The 15,698-nt window shown below is 39.3% G+C and overlaps 1 long non-coding RNA gene across 6 annotated transcripts in view; it reads left to right on the top strand.

Moving 5' to 3' along the window:
* LOC143662212 (uncharacterized) overlaps nt 1-15,698 on the top strand; it is a 337,353-nt gene that overhangs the window by 166,569 nt on the left and 155,086 nt on the right. For 5 of the 6 annotated variants that reach the window (XR_013165223.1, XR_013165225.1, XR_013165220.1 and 2 more), the window contains exon 3: nt 12,188-12,327. This is a non-coding gene — a long non-coding RNA (uncharacterized LOC143662212). Of the gene's footprint in view, nt 1-4,200; nt 4,575-12,187; nt 12,328-15,698 lie in introns of those variants that run through there. The other variant, XR_013165224.1, reaches the window with a different exon arrangement.

Genomic DNA, 15,698 nt, shown 5'->3' with positions numbered 1-15,698 from the left:
AGGAAAAAGAAAAAAAAATAAATAAAAGGCAACAGCATAGAAGGTTTGAGAGGAAATTATTCAAGGATAGTGGTCGATTAATGTTTAAAGTTGGATGGAATTTCTTTGAGTAGGGTTTTACTGGTAGTGATATTTGGGCAAAATTCCCAGCTGGGAATAAGTTCAGAGAAATTGTGGGCAGAGTCAAAGGCTGAATGAAGTCTTGGGTAGAATGACTCATATTTTGGGTGGCTCTATATGAGGAGGGCAGCTCTTAGGACCCAGACTCTACATGGATTGGAGTGTTTATCAGCATCATAGTTGTGGACATTTATTGACCTTTCCGTTTGCCATGTGCTGGTGTTTGTTATGCATATGTATTCTTTGCATGTATTAGTTCATTTTATGCTCTGAATGATTCTATAAATTAGGTGCTTTTAGTACCTTTGCATAACTGGTGGTAATTTCTGGGACACAGAAAGGTTAAGTGATTTGTGCAACATCACATAACTTGTAAATTAAGAGCCAATATTTGGCTCCTGTGCCCTGGGCTCATAGCAAATCAGCTAGCTGCTTTGGCCTGTGTGTTCCTAGAATACCTGCAAATGAATCCAAGACCCTCTTCTATGGACCCTCGCCTCTCAAGACATTCCTCTGGAAAAAAAATTGAGACGCATGGAAGACCAATCTTTTTACGTGGGTGGTCAATTTTCTATTATTAGGAGACCCAAGAGACTTGATTTATTATTATTTTTTTAACTCAGTATGTTTTTATTGGGTCAGTAGGAGCTGCAGCTTTCATGTCAAAAACACTTTGGGGGGATGATTGTGAGCCTGCTAGCTTTGTCTTTGTTTTCAGAGTGAGAGGCAAGAATAGGGATATAGCAAACAGTTTAAAAGATCCTTTTAAACCTTTACCTTAATAGAAAAGAAATCAAAATTTTACAACACTATTACAGGTTAGCATAAGCAGATCTCTAATATTTTAAGAAATGTACCCCTCTTCCATCAGTCACTTGTAAACATCAGGGGAGATGTAACCACACAGGGATACACTCAAGGGGTTTGCTTCCAGCTCCCTTTTGGAGTTCACCATCAATAGCACCTTACTGAACCCTTACATTAAGCTTGAAAGATGTCAGGTGAGGATGTTAATTAAATCCAAACACTTAAAATTAGTAGTTTCAACCCTGGCTGCACATTCGATATACCTGGGGAGATTAAAAAAAAAATACTGACATCTGGGTTCCACCTTATGTAAATAAAATCAGAATCTCTGGGGAGTGGGACCCAAGCATCAATAGCATTTAAAGGCTTCCGAGTGATTCTAATGTGTGGATAGGGTTGAACCCCACTTATTTAACTTTGTGAACACCCTCCCATGGGGAAGAGAGAAGTGAGTGAGAGGGTGCACTGCTAAGAGCAGCCCCTGAAAAATCACTGGGCTGGACACAGGGTTCACCTGTGTTATCAGGGACTATGATTTTAAATCCAGACCTGACACCTATAATCAAAGGATATTCTTTTATATCAAGAGGAAGGTATGGATCTCCTTGAGGGAGAGGCTTAGGAGACTGAGCAAGTAACACCGGCCCCAACACTTCTGATCTCCTTACCGAGGTTATAGAGATTGCATTAGACTATGCCCCTTGTATCGTCATTATGTATTGTCCTTTAGGAAAAGCCCTTTTATCGATGAAAATTATAATATAAAAGTGAGTATACTAGAGGGTGCATAGTTAATTCAGTGGTCGAATTCTCGTGTCGGGAGGGAGACCAGGGTTGACTTCCCTGCCCATGCATGCAAAAAAAAAAAAAAAAAAAAAAAAAGATTGTGAGTGTACTAAGGACTAAATAGGTCTGAAGTCTAAGCTATAAATAACTGTTAGAAAGGCAATATGCCCAAGGGAGCCACCAGAGCAACCTTTGAAGGAGGTGACAATTCTTAAAAGTTTTCAAAAATGTCTTCATGAAAATGCTTGAAATAACCAAGTAAATCCAGGTTGCAGCCTAATCACTCTTAGCTCAGTGCCATAGACAAAGATTGCTAGAGCTCACAGAATTAGCCCAACCACTTACTCTTCTCATCTGGAGGTGAGGAGAACAAGCTCTGACTTGGAGAGCTTTGGGGGGGTGGGGCTGCCGTTCACAGCACATTTTCCCCCCAGCCTCAGCTAGTTCTGGAAAGTGGGTCCTGGGCTTTAGGCAGAGGCGTCCCCCAGCTGTGCCCTTGCTTCCCCTCCCCTCCTCTCTCCCAGCCTCGGTTACCTTATTTATTATCCACACCAAACATTATTTTAAACTCAGCCATTATTATTCTTAAATATCATTTCTCCTGCCTCTAGGGATGCTGCAGAAATATTTATCTATGACTGTTGTGTAATGTCGCCAAGGATCTTGCATAGGCTGGATGACTCGCTTAGGTTACAAGCTAAGACATCCAAAATGGGAAAAGTAACCGACAGTGATCTGAGCATTTTAGCACTTACTGGTTTAGTTAGTAGAGCTAGCCCGAAGTGCAAGGGTAAAAAGCCAACGTATGGCTAAATCTCTTCTTTTTAAGTTTCCTCTGACCTGATCATCTCAGCACTATGAAGCGCCAAATTTAATGTCATTGCAGTTGCTGTTAAAGCATCTGGTGTAGGAAACCACATAATGAAAGGAAGAAATCATTGTGTCTCCTTTACAGTTTTGCTAGGATAATTCCCTTGTCCCAAAACAGCAGTCTTCACCTTTTATTTGTCTCCACTTCCACAAATTTAAAGTTTTATACATACACACACACACATCCAATGTAAAAAGAAATCAGGATGTTCATTTCAGAAATCATCTACTTTTAACACATGCCAAGGGGTGGAGCTGCAGAACTATGGACCATCTGAGCTGCTGCATTTTCTGTCCCTCCAACAGTGCCTGTATATGTGATTCAGGCAGACCCGTCTTTGATCACTTACCTTATTTAGAGTTGGGTTCTTAGCCCTTTTCCTTTTTTTTCTGGTAATTTTACCCTGATTATAAATATGGTGCACATTCCCTCACACAAGTGGCATCGGCAAGATCTGAGTGGGGGGAGGGGGCTGCTTGGGGGCATAGACCCCGGAGAACATATCTTGATAAGACATGTGCATGCAATGGAGAAAAGAAAATAATGTCCAGAGAAGATGATGGTGCAGAAAATGTGTTTCTTAGGGAACGGCTGTTAACTTTAACAGGCTTAGTTCTTTAGAGCCTTTTAGCTCTGTGCTGGACTGACAGTTAACAGTTAAAATATAGCCTTATGGAGAAAATAAAAGGTGTCAGGAAATTTAGCCTGAAATTCCTGGATTAGGAGGAACACAGTAAATTAAGCGCAACCTTTTTTGGTTGTTATATTCATTAAGCATTACTTAAGTGTTTTTAGCTGTCATCACATCTAGCTGATATTTAATCTGAATTTAAATATTTAAAAGCATACTCAAGATCTTCATTAGAGTTACAAAAAATTAAAGCAAGACTACTGTGTGTAACAAAGCTATTTATACTCATTTCATTTAAATGAGAGCGAGAAGAGAAACTTAGATTTTAAGAGGGCAACCACACACTTAATCAGAAGCGTCGGTGTCACCAGTAGGGGGCACAATGCAGCCATCACCTTTAGCATGGATGGAGGCAAGCTGTGCCACCAAAGAAGAAATTCCCTTTCCTTGACCTTTCTTTTAAGCATTAAAATCGTAGAAGGCAGTATACTGAACCGACAGCCGGCATTTGTGTGTGCCTGCTCACACATTTTGTTTTAACATTTGGTCTTTAGCTGCATGCACTGCTCCTTCAGATTCTCTTTGCCCCCCTGTGGTTTCTGAGCCGGCTGCCCCCTGCTGCTTTAGCTCTTCCTTTCAGTTGTAGGATTTTCTTTGGCAGCTGCAATGCACATGTCAAATCCTGTACTCAGTTTGGATGGAAGTCTTTAATTTTTGTATTTGCTCCATTTTCAGTGGGTCAAGAGATTTAGTTTAATGGGTCTCCGTGTTTTGTAGCAAATGCTATTCTAGAATCCATTCCTGTCTTCCAATGTTTGAGCAAAAGTAGAAAGAATATTTGAAAAACAAAATCATGGTAATTACTAGGATTCTCAGTATCTGCTAATATAATACTTTTCCTTTAATCATCTCCTATAATGTGTAACCTTTACTTTCTTGGGTCATGCTGCTGGAGGGAGAAAACCCAAAGTGCAGTTAACAATTAGAAGGGCAGTTGTAATAGTCTTTGGCTCCAGGTTCTCCACCCAGTGGAATCTCAGGGCTCCGTGAAATCCCCACCCTACTCGGAGTTTCTGTCTGCACAGGCTCTACTTGGAGGCGATTACCATTTTCTTTTTATCTGGCACTTTCCACTCTGATTTGTCACTCAAAGAGTGCATCCACATTGACCTGGCCACTCCCGTCATTATTCTGTCATCTTGTTGCTTCTGTAGCTGAAGGTACTGTGGCTATGCTCCTGTAAGATTTGACTGGGGACTTCAGTATTTTACAGTGCTCTCACTTGGGGGACTTGGAATATATTCTTCTGAAGCTGGGTTGGAGGAGAACTTAAATGCCATCATCAATTATCAACCCCAGGTATTCCTTGGCACAAACAGGCAAGCCATCCTCCAGGATCAAGCCCGAGCCCTTGAGTCATCACCTTACTCTGCCTCCAGGTGTATGGCCTGAGTTCAAACCATAGCCCTTCCACTTACTAGCAGTGTGACGTTGGATAAGTTACTTAACCTCTTCTGCCTCAGTTTTCTTATGTGTAAGATGGGAATAATGATAGCAACAACTTCCGAGAGTTGTTAAATAATTCAACACTTGGAAAGGGCTTACAGCAGTCTTGGGCACATAGTAAGCACAAAATCAGTGCTAGCTATTATTGTTATCAAAAAGTTTTGATCTTTATATTCCATGGTCTGACTACTCATTCCTTTTTTCACCAAGGGCCAATGAGACTTCACTAGAGGAATGTGAGAAACTTTATGCTGCTGTCTCTATCCTCCCAGCCTCTCTTTCATGAAAGTCCCTTGAAATACACATGTTAAAAGCCTACTGAAAGGAAAATTACTGTTGACCTGGTGCCAAGGATTGGGAAGTTAGAGCAAAATCCTCAGAAGTTGCTTTGGGTCTAGTGAGACCTTCATTTATTTAGCTACTGTGATGGTTAATTTTACATCACAGCGTACTAGGCTATGCTGTCCAGTTGTTTGGCCAAACACTGTCCTAGATACCTCCGTGGAGATATTTTGTACATGTTATTAGCATCCTCCCATAGCATACTTTAAGGAGATTACCCTCAATAGTGTCAGTGGGCCTTATCAATCAATTGGAAACCTTAAGAGAAAAGAACTGGGGGCTCCAGAGAAAAGAATTCTGCCTCAACACTATACCCTTTATTCCTCTCCAATTTTCCAGTCTCCCCTACAGGGGAGACTTGAAGACTCAAGACTTCAACATCAGCTGTCACTGGAATTTGCAACCTGCCAACTTCCTCTAAGATATTTGGACTCAAGGCTTCAACATCACTCCTATCAGAATTTCCTGCCCTATGGAATTCAGATTGCCAGCCCCCCAAATCATGTAAACCAATTCCTTAAAGTCCATCCGTCCATCCTTCTGTCTGTCTGTCTGTCTGTCTGTCTGTCTGTCTGTCTATCTATCTATCTATCTATCTATCTATCTATCTATCTATCTCCTGTTCATTCTCTTTCTCTGGAGAACTCTGAGTGGCACAGCCACCACATCACCCTTTCCCCTTCCCAAGAGTACCCTGAATTTTCTTTGGGAAACCACATTACCTCATTCTCAGCCTTGTCTCATTGGATAGAATTAAACTAAACCTGCTCCCTTAATTGGCCTATGCCATCAGGCTACCACTTCTCTGGGTACTGTGATAGGCTTAGTGAAGAATATTCAATGCAGTCAGGACCAAAGAGATCCAAGGAGACATCTGCTGGAATTTCATATGGGAAAGAAAATGCACCACTTCTTCTCTCCTGTTATAGAAAGAGATATCCTCCCTTCCTCTGAATGGTGAGGTATGTGTATATAAAATTTAAAACCTGGCAACCGGAGAAAGAAGTCAGTACCAGATGGAGAAGAGAGAACTGGGTCCTGGGTGACATCTTTCAAGCTTCTGCATCCAGCCTCACTAGGGCTTCCTTCAGCCTACAGATTTTTTATTCAATCAGTCAGAGCTGAGATTTTCATCATTTTCAAAATAAAGCGCCTATCTCTACTGAAACTCTGCATTACAATTAAACCATTCCTATGGCAGGGAGAAAAACATCATGGTTTTATATGTCAAAACTATTATTGCTATCTCATTTGTATTTAGGGGCATAAAATATCTAAAAATTTCAAAGCATATTTACATATGACCTCTCTTGATATGCAAATCCAGAGTGGAGTGATTTGTTAAATTGGATTTCCAGAAAGGTATTCCATTTGTCAGTTAGGAATTGGCCTTTCTTGCTCTTTGCCGACATAAAGCAATTCAATGCTCGGCACATAGCAAGTGCTCATGGAATTATAGAATGTTTAAAAATGGAGTTATCTGGTTACTTGAATTTCTGATTAATTGAAAGTTAATTAGAAATTCTTCTCTCCTACACACACCCATGATTTTTTCTCTTTGTAAAATGTATGAGTGCACTTTCTTTCCTTTGTAATTACAGTATAGTGAACATAATTGCATTTTTGATGATTAAGAATTTTACAGTGCCTCAGGGTTATCAGTCAGCTATAAATTTTCATTGTATAATATTGTAGATGGAGAAGTTGCAGGAGATTGGGCTAGCTATGGACTGCGCCTGGGATATTCTCTATAAGGGTTTTCCACCTGAAAACTCTAATACCTGCTAGTTTTCATGGTCTTTTGACTTAAAAAAAAAATAAAATCCAGAAAAAGTTTATTAAAATATTTTCATCAGCTGGATTCTGGTTAGAGAAGATTTTGTTATTTTCCTGGAAACCATTTTAACCCTTGAATTGGTAATTGCATAGTAAAATGATTAAAGTAGAGATGGACATTAGGGAAAATATGAGATAAAGGAGCCTGGCATTGACATTATGAGTTTTTTTTTTAATGTAATTTTATTGAGATATATTAACACAGCATTGAGTCCATTTAATATATGTAATCAATGGTTCACAGTATCATCATATAGTTGTGCATTCATTACCGTGAACATTTTTAGAACATTTGCATTAAACCAGAAAAAGTATAAATAGAAAAAAGAAAACCCAAACCTCCCATACATTTTACCCCATCTGGCATTATGAGTTTTGATGAGGAGATTATATTGAGGTTAAGTTTGATTGCTTTGAGTCTCAGAAATGACCCAAGCTAACTGATGACTATGAATTCAATGTAAACCTGGATGTCATTGCCAGGGTAGCTGGCAAATAGATGGTCAATTTTTGTCATGCTTCTTTTGCAGAGATGGCTCAGCATTTTCAGATATTCCCATCTCCTGGGCTGTAGGCACCCAGGTTGGTTATATAGAGAGGTAGACATAAAGGGAACACCTCAGGCAAATACATATTGTTCTTGGCAGTATTTTCTCTAGGTTCGTCTTTTCTAGTCCCTTTTTACCACTAGTGAAGTAAGCATACATCAGGCATTTTGGATCAGAGACATCATTCCCTTTTGTCTTACCAGGCACATGATTGAAAGCCAGAGTCAGAGACCAGAGGGGTACACTGCCTCTCATGGCATTGTCCAAGAATGGAGCAGACCAACTAGGAGTGCATGGCCAAGGAGGGGGTAGAGAAATTGAAGTTCAAGTCAGGAGAACATGAAGGGACCTCATCAATATCTGGGAAGCAAAAATCAGGATGTAGAACATGGAAAGTTGCTGGTTGGGGACCAGCAGATGCTAGCAGGTCGTCCCCATTGTCTTGTTCTCCTTGAAGTTTCAATTCCCCTTTCTGTTGCCTTTGTCCCATTGCCTGCTAGTCTTCTAGGCGGCTGTATTTTGGGCCTGGTTCAGAACTGAACAAGTTAAAAGTTTGTTTTCATATTTTTTTTCCAGCCTAGTTTGTCCTTTGGTAGGGTCAACCTTCCTGTGAGGGTTGATGTTATTGACCTACTGCCTGCATGGCATGCACTTTGAGTTGTGTTTATAGTAGTGATGGTGAACTAAGATTGAGTTAGTGAAACTCTCCTACCTGTTTCCTCTGTGAATATGGCTTTGCATTTGAGGAGAAAGTATTGGGAATTCCTGGATGACTATGTATCTGCTAGAGTATTGATGAAATTGAGACACAGTGAATGATTAGAGTACTATCTTCTGTTCTTACAAAGCTCGTTTTAGTTTCTGACAAATTATTTTAATTCCAAGACAATTTGATCACTATTGGTCTGAGTAATATGGAGTCTCCAAAGATGGGTTAAATAAAGTCAGAGATCAACAAGGGCTCAAAATTCAATGGGGAGACAAATAGTAGTTATTTGGACATAAGAAAGACTATGAAGCATGATGTATGAATGAGTACACTAAAAGAAACAAAGGAGGGTGAGGATGTTTCCATCTAGGGAACCCTCTGGGAAGAAGAGATTTGAGTGAGGCCTTAAGGTGTAGAGCTACAACAGGCACAGACTATGGGGAGGTGTTTTTTTTTTTTTCAGGAGGAAGAACCAGTCTGGACATATGCACAGAGAGAGAAGTTATTGACTCTGAGGATAAATAACTGAGGGAACTAAAGGGGGATGAGGGAGGGGACAAGGAGGTTTTAGTAAGAAGATGAAGAACTGATTTTTGAATATTGAATTTTCTGTGTGTACGTGTTCTGCAAGCAAGCTAAACTTGCCCCTGGAGGGCTGGATGTGTCACATTCATCTGTGTAGCCTCAGCTCATAGTAATGCATTTATTTATTGTTTTTTGTAGTTAATCAACCAACTTAGATTAAATGCTCACTTTGTACCTGGCATATAGAAGGAGCTCAATAGTTATTTGTTTAATGAACTAAACTAGCTTCTATGGATTTCTGCATAGTTAAGTTGTCGTTATGTTGAAAATGTCTCATTGATAGTTTAGTAAGACCATTTGTTTAATGGGGATAGCATGAAGGGGTGGAGACATAGATCTGTGGAGCTAATAACCTCCATCTGTAAGGGCCTGATTATGGGGGTGCAATGGGAGTCCACCCTCCAGGGTCCCTCAGCCTGGAAATGAACAGTGAACCCAAGAGCCTTGGATATTGTGTATGGACATTTTCCAAAAGGTGGAGAAGGAGGGATGGAATGGGTGAGTGGGGGAATCATATGTTTTTAGATCTAAAAACCTCTATTATGTAAGATTAACTATATTTGTGCCTCTTTATTTTCTTTGTATTTCTAAGTTGTATCTTTCCATTGTGTTGGAAAAAAATTTTTTTAATTCTAGTCTGTCTTTGTTAGGTGACTGAAGGAATATGACACATTTTAGGTTCTTCTTCTCTGTCTTGGAGCTTCAAATTCAGAGCAGATAATCCAGGGCTAAGCATGGTGTTAAGAGAGGCCAGAGGGGAAACAAGCACTAATGTGAGCCAGAGGAAAGCCAGGGGCTGTGGTCCTTGAAGCCAGTTCTTCCTGTGGGTCCTTCTTCCAGAGGTCTTTGCTTGCGCATTGGGAATTTTGTATAGCTCAAGGATAAGAGTGAGTGTTCAACTATTTACTCCATTTAGGCTTTCGTTTTCTCACCTGTAAGATAGAGTTAATAATACTATTTCATCTTCTAGCAGGAAACGATTTGCCCAATTACTGTTATTTTCAGTCTTCCTCTACTAGAATGAAAGTTTCATAGGAGCAGGAATTTTGATTTGCATCATTCCCTGATGTATCTCATGTGTTGGGCATATGGTGACCTTGGAAGTAACACCAAGGCAAAGGAGGTGGGGACAGTGGTTGGGAATGATTAGGCAAGGAGGAGGAGAATAAGATGGGCCTATGGTCCTGGAAGCCAATTGTTTTAGTTTCCTAGGTTGCTCAAAGCAATACTATAAAATAGTTTGGCTTGAACAATGAGAATTTATTAACAGTTTTGAGGTCAAGAAAATATCCAAATTAAATCATCCCCAAAGTGATGCTTTCTTCCTGAAGACTGGCTACTGACAATCCTTGGTTCCTCTGTTACATGGCAAGGCACATGGTGACATCTACTGGTCTTTTCCCTCCCTTCTGCACTTTGCTGATTCAGCTTCTTGCTTCTGTGGCTTTCTCTCTCTCTCTCTGTAGTCATTGCATTTATAAAGGACTCCGATAAGAGGATTAATACCCACCTTGAATGAGGTGGGGTGCACCTTAACTTAAGTAGTCTCATCAAAAGTTCCCACTTACAATGGGTTTATATCCACAGGAATGGATTAGATTTAAGAATATGCTTTGGTATACCACACCAATGTAGGGAGAGGTTTCATACAGGAGATGGTAAAACAGGGCTGGATCCTGAGGAGAAATAGAGGAAAGTGAGGTCCAAGGAGAGATCATTGGATTGTTATTTAGGAGAATATTGGTGTCCTTTGAGAGCCTGAATGCCATTGGATAATGGCAGCAAAACCTGATAGTAAGTCGTTGGAGGGTTAAAGAGATGCAGGGCCATGGTGATAGTGAGTTACAACTACTCTTTCCAGAAGTTTGGCAACGAAGAATAGCAGGATGGGGCTTTATCTTGATGGCAAAAAAGGTTCAAAGGAAAGGTTGTATTTTTGTATCAAGGAAGATGCTCAAGGAGAGAGAGGGATGGAAGAGCCAAGGAGAGGCAATGATCCATTAAAGACTTGAGGAGGGAAGAAGTGGGATAAACCCTGAGAGAAGATAGCTGTGGAAGACAGCTATCTGTGGTTGTATGCAGATAAAAGATGAAAATGATAATAAGAAGAGAAAAATTGATAACAAGGAGAATATATCAAGGAACTTCAAATTGAAAGTAACCCACTATCTCAGTGAAGTAGGCACTAAGATAAACTGGCTTTGGTGTGGTGGGGATTTAAGAAGTGTGGGAAAGAATTGGAAGATCTGTGAAGGGAGATGCAAAAGGGTCAATCAAATTAGAAAAATGTCAGGCTTACCCAGTGGACTGAGGTGAGGTGGAATGCCATAGAATGAACATGTCATAGATCCAATCTATTCAATTGTGTTACCCCCCCCAACAGTGCTCAGTTTTGAAAATGGGGATCAAACACAAAATGGCTGGCTGAAATAATGTGAGATTAAAAATTGGAAGGGTGTGGAAGTAAGTGGATGGGCTTAAGAAAACCAGGATTCTGTTGTAAGTATGTGTGAGAAAATGGAGCAAGAGTGGAAGTGAGGAGGTCAAGATCAAGGCATTGACAGCCTTGAAGAAAAGACCAGATTTTGCAGCAGTGAGAGGATGGGAGAGATGGCGTCTGTTCATCAGATTTAGTAATTTTTTAATTTTCCTAGTAAAAATTTGGAATTAAGGAAGTTGGAAATTTTCACAGATTAAACCAATAAATGACACCCCCTTTACTTTTTGGCATACAAATATACATTACTGTTTCTGGGTAATAATAACTTAAGGTTAGACTAGAAAGAGCTAGTTTCATAATGAGAAGGTAGAGGCATTATCCCTCTTCTCAATCATTGTATTCTTTGAACTTAATCTTTAGAAATACTATCTGCTCAATTTCCTCTAAAGTTTTTTTTCAGATATATGCTAAATTATAGCAGGGTTTATTTTAAGAAATTTATGCTTCCTCTTTCCTTGGCTATAGGAGTAATCAAAAGAAATGCCTTTAAACAGTATACAAGTTTATGTCTTAAAAATTGAGTACCCTGAATTTATCACCTTTGGGTCCGATAAGTGGTTGCCCTTGATTCTAAATATATCTGACATTGTCTGGCTGCACTTCTACCAGCATTTAAGGAGGTGGTGCATGCAATGTGCCTCTTTTGACCTTGAGAAAGATAATTGGCTCACTGCCTATTCTGTCTGTGTCTACAGTCCATCTAGGAAAAAGTGATAAAGTTGCCACATTCCCAAGGTAGAGGATACAGGTTCTGTCCAGCAGCCATTAGGTGGTGCTGCCTAACCAACATTTCCCACTTTTTTAGGCCACCTAGATTAATCCTTTTGCCTATAGTGTGGGTACAATAGTGAATAATAATGTATAATCCTCTTTAAAACTGTGGACGTGACTGAGATTTCTTTATCACCTCTGTGGAGCTTAACGATTCTCTTTCTTATTTTTGCAGGAGTAGTCAATAACTGCTGTTATTTCCAAAGCAGAGACTGGAAAAGCCTCCCGTACGCTGAAAAACAACCACTGATATTTGAATAGCACATCCTGCCTTACAAATAACTTTCACATATCAGAGTCCCTGGTATATAGTAGGTAAGTCCTTGACAGTGAATTGTTGAATGAATAAATAAGGTACTATATGTGGAGAGAAGCAGCGAATTCTGTACTGACTTTTTAAAAATTTTTTTTGTTTTTACATTGACTTTTGATCGAAGTTAATTTATGAAAAGAGGTTGAACTTTCTGTTTGACAACATACATAGCTACTGATAAATATGACATATAAAACCATTATATTTACTTTATTGCTTAGATGTTAAAATAGAGGTTACTTTGTTAGCGGTAAATTGAAAGAGAAGTTTTTTATTAGGAACACACTCTCAAACTATTCTTCTTTCCAAATGACTCCTTAGTTGAAGATTTTGTTCTCCATTATTGCTACACACAACATACTACTTTTTAATCATCCCAAATGATTTTGGGGAGCAGGCAGGGTAAAAAGTTAGGAAAAGTTTCTTGTACCTTTTTGGAGAGTACTCTTATTTACCTATGAAATCTACAGATTTTAATTTAATAGGCAGTGTAACTTTCCAAGATGTTTTGTGGCTAGCTTCTCAAAACTTTTCCAAGTGGTACTACTGTTTTGGAAGGAAGTGCAAACTTTGATATTCTAGCTCTCAGTTTTGATAATCACATATCAGTCATTTTAAACTGACATGGTCACAAACTCTGAGAATTGTCTTAGGCAGATTCTCCTCCTGGAAGACTGGACACAATCACAGATTCTTGCATCTCCTTCTGCTAGGGTTTGTCAACCCTATAAAGGGAACTCTTATTGTCTCCATGATTCTTCAGGTTTCCTCCCTAGGAACTTTTGGGATAGTGGAAGTTGTGTTTCCCACTCAGAGAATGCCTAGGTCTTGTCACAAAATATTTTCCCATTTTTTAATTTGAGGAAGAAAATGCCAAAAGACAAAAAAACAGGAAATAAGCAATCCTGCAAATTTTGAATTGTGTAGCTAAGAAGTAAGACATATCCTTTGTCTATTCCTCTAATCAGAAGTAGCCATTGCTAAGTATTCTGATTGCTTCTCAATATTCTAAAATTCTATAAAAATCTTTGTCTTTCTCTTTGAATATGCAATACATGTACAATACTTTTCTTTCAGCAAAAATGATGGTATAGTATTCTACTTTACAGATGTATCACAATTTATTTCACAATTTTTCTATTGATGCTAATTTTTATAACGGTCATTTTTTTGCTGTTATAAGTGCTGATGCAATTAACATCCAAAATGCATGTGTCTTTGTACTGTATGAACTTCTTTAAATTGGGGATACTGTATAAAAATGTAGTACCTAACATTTGAACCTCCCTATCATTAATTTGTTTACCAGGATTACATTGTAGACTACCCTTTGCGGTTAGTCTACAATGTACATCTCTGGAGGTGTCCTTGTGGTGGGTTGGAAGCTATTATGTACTCCAGAAAAGGCCGTGTTCTTTAATCCATTCCTGTGGGTACAGACTTGTTGTGGGTGGGACCTTTTGATTAGGTTATTTTCAATTGAGATATGACCAACCTCATTCAAGGTGGGTCTTAAGCCTCTGATGGAGTCTTTTATAAGAGGATGAAAGACACACAGAAAACCCAGAGAAGCTGAGAGAGATGAAATGAAGAGAAACTCATAGAGAAAAGCCCCAGTGAAGCTAAGAAACGACCCACAGAAGCTCAGAGAGGAAGTGCAACCAGACACTTGCTCCAGGAGCAAAGGACCAGCATTCACTGGCCACGTGTCTTCGATTTGATGGAGGTGAACCAGATGCTAGCAGCCTGTCTTCAGAATCCAAGTACCGTCCTTTTGCTGCCTTAAGTTAGACACTTTCATGGCCTAAGAACTGTAAATTGTAAGTTATTAAATCCCCATGGTATATTGTATTTCATCAGCTTTAGCAAATCGAGAAAGTCCCTGATCTAAGCCAAAATGTAAATACACTAATTAAAAACCTCCTGTTAGAGTGTAGTGGGGGAGATAGTCCAAAGTTCCCCCTATTTTACGTTCCTAGAGTTTTCTCTGTGATAGTTGTGTTATGTAGTTATTACCTCAAGAAAACCATAGCTATTCAGCAACCTTCTCCACATCTTTTCTTATTCATCGTCTTATCATTTAATTTATTTAAAGAAACTGCCAACTTTTTTTTTCTTTACCCTTCCTTCCTCCCTCCCTCTGTCCCTTCCATTTTCTTCATTCCTCTGCCTTGAAATCACAACTTTATTTATCAAACAGGCTTTTCCTTTTGGAATGCTCACTTTGAAATTACATTTTGTCAAGGAAATTCTGAGTCTAAAATCAATATAAACAGATGGCCAATATATGATTTCTCTGAAATCTCCTTTTTTGGTAGGTAAGGATCAGTGGAGCCCTAGGGGGTTGCCAGTTATCAACAGTTACAGTGGTCCAAGGTGATTCTAAGAATTCCTCTCAGAACTCTGTTAATATCAAATTGACTGTGTCAGGTTGTGGGAAGCTGTGCTGATCCTGGGAATTACCATCCTAATGGTGTGGTTTCAAAATGACTCACCTTTCATGGTGGATGCTTTCAGAATTTAGGGGGACAACAGTTTATGTAAGATTGTACAGTTAAAAACAGTTTTGCAGTAATCTCTGGGCTCATTAAATATACTCAGAGAGATGATAGGTATATAAACAAGGGATGAGTCTGAAATGGGGGGAGGGCTAGAAAAAAGTAAGGTTGCATCATGGAATCCAAATTTAGCAGGTGTTTGCAGGGACATGATTTAACCTGGATATTTTTCAGCTCATAATAGAATCATGAGAAAATGTTACAAATATTTAGCTTGTTACACAATTTTCTGATGTGTCACTAGAGCATGTAAGTGATACCAGCACATATTTTTAGAGCCCCCAAATCAACTTTTTCTTCTGAGTAGACTGTTTAGGACATATACAGTTGATGCTCCAGTCAACTTAGCTGCAAAGTAACAAGATTGGGTTCAGTTGTTTAATCATTAAAGGTGGCCCATCAGAACTGGCAGTGTGAAATCAATTTGCAGTTTGGCTATTTTTCACTATGATGGCTAGACCACCTCAGAACAATCATCCCAACAGTCTCTGATCAATCGTAGCCTCTCTGGACAAAGATAGAGAGTAAAGCATATTGCCGTGTTTATCTTTCCCAGAATCTAAAATATAAACGATTAAACGAAAGTGAGAATAAGTGTTCCTGACCCTGTCTGTGCTTTGCCTTTATTGTGCTTCCAGAGGAAGCCTTGCCCATGGAAAACCACGTATTTTATCACCTCTCAGGTTAGGATGTCCCATCTGGGAGTGGTTTGAGCCTCTAACCCTTTCGCTTCTTTTATGATGCCAAGATCAGAAGACCGTTTCAACTTATTTTATTGTATCCTTTGGAAGAGAAAACAAAACGAAACAAGTAAC

This window comes from Tamandua tetradactyla, chromosome 18 (assembly GCF_023851605.1).
Source record: "Tamandua tetradactyla isolate mTamTet1 chromosome 18, mTamTet1.pri, whole genome shotgun sequence".
Classification (NCBI taxonomy): domain Eukaryota; kingdom Metazoa; phylum Chordata; class Mammalia; order Pilosa; family Myrmecophagidae; genus Tamandua; species Tamandua tetradactyla.
Note: the sequence above shows the minus strand (reverse complement) of the source record. Positions and strands in the feature narration are given on the sequence as shown.